This window comes from Delphinus delphis, chromosome 2, assembly GCF_949987515.2.
Source record: "Delphinus delphis chromosome 2, mDelDel1.2, whole genome shotgun sequence".
NCBI lineage: Eukaryota > Metazoa > Chordata > Mammalia > Artiodactyla > Delphinidae > Delphinus > Delphinus delphis.
The window spans coordinates 128,735,871-128,746,419 of NC_082684.1; positions in this window are offsets into that span (position 1 = coordinate 128,735,871).

Below are 10,549 nucleotides of genomic sequence, written 5' to 3' on the forward strand. Positions count from 1 at the left end.
ATGATAAAATATAATAAAAATAGATTTATTATAAGGAATTGGTTCACAAGATTATGGAGGCTAACAAGTCCCAAGAGCTACAGAGTGAGTCAGCAAGTTGGAGACCCAGGTGATGTGATGGTGTTGTTCCAATATTAGGATGGCAGGCTTCAGACCAAGGAAGAGCTGAAGTTTCAGTTTGAGTCTGATGGCAGGAAAAAGTCAGTGTCCCAGCTTGAAGGCAGTCAGGCAGGAGGAATTCTCTCTTTCTGGGAGAGGATCATCCTTTCTGTTATCAGGCCTTCAGTGGGTTGGATGAGCCCTCCCTGCTTCCAACCCCAGCCCACCCCGACCCACCCATATTAGGGAGGGCTTTACTCAGACTATTGATTTAAATGTTAACCTCACCCCAAAACACTCTCACAGAAACACCCAGAAAAATGTTTGACCAAATATCTGCAAATTGCCTTTTTAAATACATTTGTTTAGGTTTTAAAAATGAGTAGATGTTCAACATCACTAACCATTAGGGAAATGCAAATTCAGACCATGGTAAGAGAACACTACATACTTATTAGAACAGCTGAACTAAAAAATAGTGAACTAAAAAGTAGTGACAATATCAATACAGATGAAACTGAATCTCTCATATGTTGCTGATAGGAATATAAAATGGTACAAACACTCTGGGAAATAGTTTGACAGTTTCTTTTAAAAACTAAACATATACCTAATATGACCTAGCAATTGTACTCCTGGTTATTTATCACAGAAAGATAAAAACTTATGCCTGCACAAAACCCTATATATGATTGTTCATGGCAGATTTATTTGTAAGAGCCCCAAACTGGAAACAGCCCAATATCCCTCGAATGATGGTGAAGCAAACTGTTTTATATCCATACTGCAAACTACTATTGTTGACCTTAGAAATAAAGTTATTTTACGAGCAAAAATGGGTTTGTTTGGAAATGGCAGAGGAATTGCAATTCTGGATAAGCAAGCTACAGCAAAAGTCATAAGCAAGTCCCACAAACAAAGGAGAGGAACATTATAGAGTAAAAGGAGGAAGTTAAGAGGGTTTGTTCTGAATGAAAGTCCGTTGGAGAAAAGTGAGAGTTCAGGGTGATGGTGGTTTCTGTTTGGCTGAGTTGGGGAGGTAGTCAATGTCTTGTAGAAGATGCAATGTACATCTTTTCCTGTTGGGGTCTGTAATTGACAATTCTTCCTGTAATTGACATGGAGTGGTACTGCACAAGAGCTCCCCCTTCTGGCCTTCTGACTCCATTTTTAGTGAGATTTCCCTTTATTTTCACACTATTCAGCAATAAATAGGGACAAGCTATTGATACAGGCAACAACTTGGATGGGTCTCAAGGGTATTGTGCTGAATAGAAAAAAAAGCCAATCTCAAAAGGTCAATAGCATATGATTCCGTTTATATAGCAGTCTTGAAATGACAAAATTATAGAGATGGAAAGCAGATCAGTGGTTGCCAGGGGATAGGGATGGTGGGAGGGTGGAAGGTAAGGTGTGACTACAAACCAGTAGCAGAGGGAGCTCTATGTATTGATGGAATAGTTCTGAATCTTGATCATAGGTGGTTACACGAATCTACATGTGATAAAATGACATAGAGCTATACATTTGGTATTGTTTTGATATTGGACTATACTTATATGTAACCATTGGAGGAAACAGAGTGAAGGGTACACAGAACCTCGCTGCAATATCTTCGAAATCCCTGAATCTATAATGATTTCAAATAAGTTTAAAAATGAAAAAGAATTGATTTAAATGAAAATATTAAGTAAAAAAAAATCAACAGTACACAGGTCTGGCAAAAATTGACATAGTAGATGACTGAGCATCTCAAATCCATCCAATGTACAATTGCCCCCCAGCAGGCCACCTGCAGGAGGCTGGGGCTTTGGACTCTTCTGCTTGGCATTGGGATAGGGTTGCTAGGTAAAATACAGAATGCACAGTGAAATTTAGAATTCTAATAAACAAGGAATATTTTTTTTTAGTATAACTGTGTCCCATGCATTATTTGGGACATACTTAAGCTAAAATAAATTATTCCTCTAAATTCTTAAATGTGTTTAATGTGATTATTTTTTTTATGCCCTTGTCTCCTAATTCTAATATCTCAGCCATTTATGAATCTGCTTGTGTGGACTGGCTTTTCTCTTAATCTTAGGATACATTTTCTTGCTGCTTCACATGTCTAGTAAATTTTATTTATTTATTTATTTGTTTGTTTTATAGTGGTTGCGCCGGGTCTTAGTTACAGCACTTGGGCTCCTTAGTTGCAGCATGTGGGCTCCTTAGTTGTGGTTCACCAGCTCCTTAATTGTAGCATGTGAACTCTTAGTTGCAGCATGCATGTGGGATCTACTTCCCTGACCAGGGATTGAACCTGGGCCCCCTGCATTGGGAGCATGGGGTCTTAATCACTGCGCCACCAAGGAAGTCCCATAAATATTTTTTTATATGCTGGACATTGAACATACATTGTAGAGATTTGGATTGTGTTATTGTACTCTAAATAGTGCTGAGTTTTGTTCTGGCCAGCAATTAAATTACTAATGGATTAACTTGACCATGTATGTCAAGACTTGGTTTTAGGTTTTGTTAGGGTGTGTCTTTTCCCATTTTTTCCTTATGCCTAGGGAATCTTCCTCACTCCCAAAGCATAGCCTTTGAGGCCCTCATGTCAGTTTCTGGGAATGTCCTTCCTTGATTCTTTGGGAAAGTAGTTATATGATCTCCACCTAATTTACTGCAGCAAATGTCATGTCCAGGCTTCAAGGAGCCATTCCAGCAGCCTGTTAGAGCTCCAGGTGTTGTTGACAGGGCATTAAATTCTTAGTCACGGGAGAGTGCTCCCAGGTCAATAAATTCTCATGTATACAACCTTTTATTCTACTCTTGGCCCAACACCCTTGTCTTCTCTTATACCTCCTCTCCCAAATTCTTCCAGTATATATTAGCTCCTGCAACTCTTTTGGTGAATAAACTGTTTCGCCCAGAGCAGGATTGTACTTGTGATCTTGGGCTGTGATGATGACTGACCCTAGTTATTGGTCTGGTGGCAATGTGGGGCAGCAATGAGAAGGGCACACTTTATCATTCTGTAAGGTACCCACCTCAGGGAAGTTCTTCACCTAGTCTCCAGGCAGCAGGAGGCTGTTCTGCTTTTAAGGGTTTGGGATGGGGGGCTGCTTCTAGCCTAGCACGTTCAGGGAAAACTGGAGGTTCAAAGTTCTCGAGTGTATCCATTCAAATTTTCCCATACCAGGTATCTGGATCCCATTACTTTTCTATCAGGGACCCTGCATTTAGGATAGGAGATCAATTACGGTTGATCATGCTGTCTCCTTTGCAGTTCTGCCATCCTTATGATTCAATTCTGCGTCTGATTTTCTGCCTATTCTACTTTCCAGGGGCAGGAGAAGAGGGTTTCCTTAAATCCTGTCTTTGAAGAGCCTCTCGCTGGACAAAATATAATATTTCAAGCATCAAAAAGAGCTGCAATGAATTGAAACACATCAACTGTGTTAAGCTATGAGAGCTCTGAGTTGATAGTTATCTAGGTCAAGCCTGTCGTTCTATTTATTTAGAAGACATACGTTGATCATCTTTGGAGGATGTTAGTGATTCAACTTTTATTCTAAACCTGGTAAGGGAAAGAATCAAGTTTTTTTTTTGCCTTTCTTTTTTTTAAAATTAATTAATTAATTTATTTTTGGCTGCATTGAGTCTTCGTTACTGCATGAGGCTTTCTCTAGTTGCAGTGAGCGGGGGTTACTCTTTGTTGCGGTGTGCGGGCTTCTCATTGTGGTGGCTTCTCTTGTTGCAGAGCACGGGCTCTAGGCACGCGGGCTTTAATAGTTGTGGCACGCAGGCTTTAGTAGTTGTGGCTCATGGGCTCTAGAGCGCAGGCTCAGTAGTTGTGGAGCACAGGCTTAGGTGCTCCACGGCATGTGGGATCTTCCTGGAACCAGGGCTCAAACCCGTGTCCCCTTCATTGGCAGATGGATTCTTAACCACTGCGCCACCAGGAAGTCCTTTCTTTCTTTTTTTTTTTTTTTTTTGCAATACGCGGGCCTCTCACTGTTGTGGCCTCTCCCGTTGCGGAGCACAGGCTCCGGACGCGCAGGCTCAGCGGCCATGGCTCACGGGCCCAGCCACTCCGTGGCATGTGGGATCTTCCCTGACTGGGGCACGAACCCGTGTCCCCTGCATCGGCAGGCGGACTCTCAACCACTGCACCACCAGGGAAGCCCCTTTCTGCCTTTCTTAAACAAACTATAGTGTTACCAAATATAAGAGTTGAGAAGGGAAAATTCTTTTTCATTGTGGTAAAATACAGTAACATAAAACTTACCATTTTTAAAGTATATAATTCTGTGGTATTAAATACCATCACGTTGTTGTGCACCCATCATCAGCATCCATCCCCATGACCCTGTTCATCTTACAAAACAAACTCTCTACCCATTAAACAAAATCTCCCCATTCTCCCCTTCCCCCAGCCCCTATCAACCACCATTCTACTTTCTGTCTTTATAATTTTTACTACTCTAAGTGTTGCCGAGTCCAAGCTTGTGCTGCTTGCTGCACGACAGGTCAGTAAATCAAGAGACAGGTTGTTGGGGCAAGGAATAGTGACTTTATTTGGAAAGCCAGCAGACTGAGAAGATGGCGGACTAGTGTCCCAAAGAACCATCTTACCCAGATTTGGACGCTAGTTTCTTTCACAGAATGAAGAGGGAGAGGTGAGGAGGTAAAGTAAAAGGGTGATGAGTTGTTGCAGATATTTCCTGATTCTGGCCAGGTGCCTGAGGGGAATGGCTTCTTTACTGCAGCCATTCACAGGTGAGTCTGATCAGAATGTTTTCTGTGAGATAAACAAAGGTATTTTAGCTTAATGCTCATTGCATGGGAGGCAGGGTTCCCCGTGATGCGCCATTATGTATACTTTAAGCTATAGGCAACATCCCTTTAGTGATTAACTTGTAGCAAAAGCAATAGAACACAAAGTGAAAGAAACTTTTACAAAGTAAAAGAAACAGATCCAATATGGAGTCAGATTTGTTTTCCCTATTATGTAAGTATCTCATGTAAGTGGAATCATACAGTATTTGCCTTTTTGTGACTGGCTTATTTCACTTAGCATAATGTCCTCAAGTTTCACCCACATTGTAGCATATTGCAGAATTTCCTTCCTTTTTTTTTAACATCTTTATTGGAGTATAATTGCTTTACAATGGTGTGCTAGTTTCTGCTTTACAACAAAGTGAATCAGCTATACATGTACATATATCCCCATATCTCTTCCCTCTTGCATCTACCTCCCTCCCACCCTCCCTATCTCACCCCTCTAGGTGGTCACATAGCACCAAGCTGATCTCTCTGTGCTATGCGGCTGCTTCCCACTAGCTATCAGTTTTACATTTCGTAGCGTATATATGTACATGCCACTCTCTCACTTTGTCCCAGTTTACCCTTCCCCCTCCCCGTGTCCTCAAGTGCATTCTCTAGTAGGTCTACATCTTTATTCCTGTCCTTCCCCTAGATTCTTCATGACCATTTTTTTTCTTTAGATTCCATATATGTGTTAGCATACGGTATGTGGTTTTCTCTTTCTGACTTACTTCACTCTGTATGACAGACTCTAGGTCCATCCACCTCAATACAAGTAAACCAATTTCGTTTCTTTTTATGACTGAGTAATATTCCATTGTATATATGTGCCACATCTTCTTTATCCATTCACCTCTTGATGGACACTTAGGTTGCTTCCATGTCCTGGCTATTGTAAGTAGAACTGCAATGAACATTATGGTACATGACACTTTTTGTTTTTGTTTTTGCGGCACGCGGGCCTCTCACTGCTGTGGCCTCTCCCGTTGTGGAGCACAGCCTCCGGACGCGCAGGCCCAGCAGCCATGGCTCACGGGCCCAGCCGCTCCGCGACATGTGGGATCTTCCCGGACCGGGGCACGAACCCGTGTCCCCTGCATTGGCAGGCGGACTCCCAACCACTGCGCCACCAGGGAAGCCCATGACTCTTTTTGAATTATGGTTTTCTCAGGGTATATGCCCAGTAGTGGGATTGCTGGGTCATATGGTAGTTCTATTTTTAGTTTTTTAAGGAACCTCCATACTGTTCTCCAAAGTGGCTCTATCAATTTACATTCCCACCAACAGTGCAAGAGTGTTCCCTTTTCTCCACACCCTCTCCAGCATTTATTGGTTGTAGATTTTTTGATGATGGCCATTCTGACTGGTGTGAGGTGATATCTTATTGTAGTTTTGATTTGAATTTCTCTAATGATTAGTGACTTTGAGCGTCCTTTCATGTGTTTGTTGGCAATCTGTATGTCTTCTTTGGAGAAATGTCTGTTTAGGTCTTCTGCCCATTTTTGGATTGGGGTGTTTGGTTTTTTTTTTATATTGAGCTGCATGAGCTGCTTGTAAATTTTGGAGATTAATCCTTTGTCCATTGCTTCCTTTGTAAATATTTTCTCCCATTCTGTGGTTTGTCTTTTTGTCTTGTTTATGGTTTTCCTTTGTTGTGAAAAAGCTATTAAGTTTCATTAGGTTCTCTTTGTTTATTTTTGTTTTTATCTCCATTTCTCTAGGAGGTGGGTCACAAAGGATCTTGGTGTGATTTATGTCATAGAGTGTTCTGCCTATGTTTTCCTCTAAGAGTTTTATAGTGCTTGGCCTTACATTTAGGTCTTTAATCCATTTGGAGTTTATTTTTGTGTATGGTGTTAACAGGTGTTCTAATTTCATTCTTTTACATGTAACTGTCCAGTTTTCCCAGCACCACTTATGGAAAAGACTGTCTTTTCTCATTCTTGCCTCCTTTATCAAAAATAAGGTGACCATATGTGCGTGGGTTTATCTCTGGGCTTTCTATCCTGTTCCATTGATCTAGATTTCTGTTTTTGTGGCAGTACCATATTGTCTTGATTACTGTAGCTTTGTAGTACAGTCTGAAGTCAGGGAGCCTGATTCCTCCAGCTCTGTTTTTCTTTCTCAAGATTGCTTTGGCTATTCGGGGTCTTTTGTGTTTCCATACAAATTGTGAAATTTTTTGTTCTAGTTCTGTGAAAAATGCCATTGGTAGTTTGATAGGGATTGCATTGAATCTGTAGCTTGCTTTGGGTAGTATAGTTATTTTCACAATGTTGAGTCTTCCAATCCAAGAACATGGTATATCTCTCCATCTGTTTGTATCATCTTTAATTTCTTTCATCAGTGTCTTATAGTTTTCTGCATACAGGTCTTTTGTCTCCTTAGGTAGGTTTTTGTTTGTTTGTTTGTTTGTTTGTTTGTTTTTGCAGTACGGGGGCCTCTCACTGTTGTGGCCTTTCCCGTTGTGGAGCACAGGCTCCGGTCGTGCAGGCTCAGCGGCCATGGCTCACGGGACCAGCCACTCCGCGGCATGTGGGATCTTCCCGGACCAAGGCACGAACCTGTGTCCCCTGCATCGGCAGGCAGATTCTCACCCACTGCGCCACCAGGGAAGCCCACCTTACGTAGGTTTATTCCTAGGTATTTTATTCTTTTTGTTGCAGTGGTAAATGGGAGTGTTTCCTTAATTTCTCTTTCAGATTTTTCATCATTAATGTATAGGAATGCAAGAGATTTCTGTCCATTAATTTTGTATCCTGCTACTTTACTGAATTCATTGATTAGCTCTAGTAGTTTTCTGGTAGCATGTTTAGGATTCTGTATGTATAGTATCATGTCATCTGCAAACAGTGACAGGGTTACTTCTTCTTTTCCAATTTGGATTCTTTTTATTTCTTTTTCTTATATGATACCTGTGGCTAAAACTTCCAAACTATGTTGAATAAGAGTGGTGAGAGTAGGCAACCTTGTCTTGTTCCTGATCTTAGAGGAAATGGTTTCAGTTTTTCACCATTGAGGACGATGTTGGCTGTGGATTTGTCATATATGGCCTTTATTATGTTAAGGTAAGTTCCCTCTATGCCTATTTTCTGGAGGGTTTTTATCATAAATTTTTATCATAAATGGGTGTTGAATTTTGTCGAAAGCTTTTTCTGCATTTATTGAGATGATCATATGGTTTTTATTCTTCAGTTTGTTAATATGGTGTTTCACATTGATTGATTTGCGTATATTGAAGAATCCTTGCATTCCTGGGTTAAAACCCACTTGATCATGGTGTATGATCCTTTTAATGTGCTGTTGGATTCTGTTTACTAGTATTTTGTTGAGGATTTTTGCCTCTATGTTCATCAGTGATATTGGCCTGTAGTTTTCTTTCTTTGTGACATCTTTGTCTGGTTTTGGTATCAGGGTGATGGTGGTCTCGTAGATTGAGTTTGGGAGTGTTCCTCCCTCTGCTATATTTTCGAAGAGTTTGAGAAGGTTAGGTGTTAGCTCTTCTCTAAATGTTTGATAGAATTCACCTGTGAAGCCATCTGGTCCTGGGCTTTTGCTTGTTGGAAGATTTTTAATCACAGTTTCAATTTCAGTGCTTGTGATTCGTCTGTTTATATTTTCTACTTCTTCCTGGTTCAGTCTCGGAAGGTTGTGCTTTTCTAAGAATTTGCCTATTTCTTCCAGGTTGTCCATTTTATTGGCTTATAGTTGCTTGTAGTGATCTCTCATGATCCTTTGTATTTCTGCAGTGTCAATGGTTACTTCTCCTTTTTCATTTCTAATTCTATTGATTTGAGTCCTCTCCCTTTTTTCTTGATGAGTCTGGCTAATGGTTTATCAATTTTGTTTATCTTCTCAAAGAACCAGCTTTTAGTTGTTTTGATCTTTGCTATTGTTTCCTTCATTTGTTTTTCATTTATTTCTGATCTGATCTTTATGATTTCTTTCCTTCTGCTAACTTTGGGGTTTTTTTGTCCTTCTTTCTCTAATTGCTTTAGGTGTAAGGTTAGGTTGTTTATTTGAGATGTTTCTTGTTTCTTAAGGTAGGATTGTATTGCTATAAACTTCCCTCTTAGAACTGCTTTTGCTGCATCCCATAGGCTTTGGGTTGTCGTGTTTTCATTGTCATTTGTTTCTAGGTATTTTTTGATTCCCTCTTTGATTTCTTCAGTGATCTCTTCGTTATTAAGTAATGTATTGTTTAGCCTCCATGTGTTGGTATTTTTTACAGATTTTTTCCTGTAATTGATATCTAGTCTCATAGCATTGTGGTCGGAAAAGATACTTGATATGATTTCAATTTTCTTAAATTTACCAAGGCTTGATTTGTGGCCCAAGATATGATCTATCCTGGAGAATGTTCCATGAGCACTTGAGAAGAAAGTGTATTCTGGTTTTTTTTGGATGTAATGTCCTATAAATATCAATTAAGTCCATCTTGTTTAATGTATCATTTAAAGCTTGTGTTTCCTTATTTATTTTCATTTTGGATGATCTGTCCATTGGTGAAAGTGGGGTGTTAAAGTCCCCTACTATGATTGTGTTACTATTGATTTCCCCTTTTATGGCTGTTAGCATTTGCCTTATGTATTGAGGTGCTCCTATGTTGGGTGCATAAATATTTACAATTGTTATATCTTCTTCTTGGACTGATCCCTTGATCATTATGTAGTGTCCTTCTTTGTCTCTTATAATAGGGGTATGGATGCGGGGCAAGCCTGTGGCGGCAGAGGCCGGTGTGACGTTGCACCAGCCTGAGGCGTGCCGTGCGTTCTCCCGGTGAAGTTGTCCCTGGATCCCGGGACCCTGGCAGTGGCAGGCTGCACAGGCTTCCGGGAGGGGAGGTGTGGATAGTGACCTGTGCTTGCTCACAGGCTTCTTGGTGGCGGCAGCAGCAGCCTTAGCGTCTCATGCCTGTCTCTGGTGTCTGCGCTGATAGCCGCAGCTCGCGCCCGTCTCTGGAGCTTGTTTAGGCTGTGCTATTAATCCCCTCTCCTCGTGCACTGTGAAACAAAGAGGCGAGAAAAAGTCTCTTGCCTCTTTGGCTGTTCCAGACCTTTTCCCGGACATACTCCCGGCTAGCCGTGGCGCACTAGCCCCCTTCAGGCTGTGTTCACGCAGCCAACCCCAGTCCTCTCCCTGGGGTCTGACCTCCGAAGCCGGAGCCTCAGTTCCCAGCCCCAACCTGTCCCGGCAAGTGAGCAGACAAGCCTCTCGGGCTGGTGAGTGCTGGTCGGCACCGATCCTCTGTGCGGGAATCTCTCCGCTTTGCCATCCGCACCCCTGTTGCTGCACTCTCCTGCATGGCTCCGAAGCTTCCCCCCTCCGCCACCCACTGTCTCCGCCCGCGAAGGGGCTTCTGGTGTGTGGAAACCTTTCCTCCTTCACATCTCCCTCCCACTGGTGCAGATCCCGTTCCTATTTTTTTTTTCTCTCTTTTTTCTCTTTTCTTTTGCTGTACTCAGGTGCATGGGGAGTTTCTTGCCTTTTGGGAGGTCTGAGGCCTTCTGCCAGCATTCAGTAGGTGTTCTGTGGGAGTTGTTCCTCGTGTAGATGTACTTCTGATGTATTTGTGGGGAGGAAGGTGATCTCCACTTCTTACTCTTCCACCGTCTTTCTTTCCTTCCTTTTTAAGACT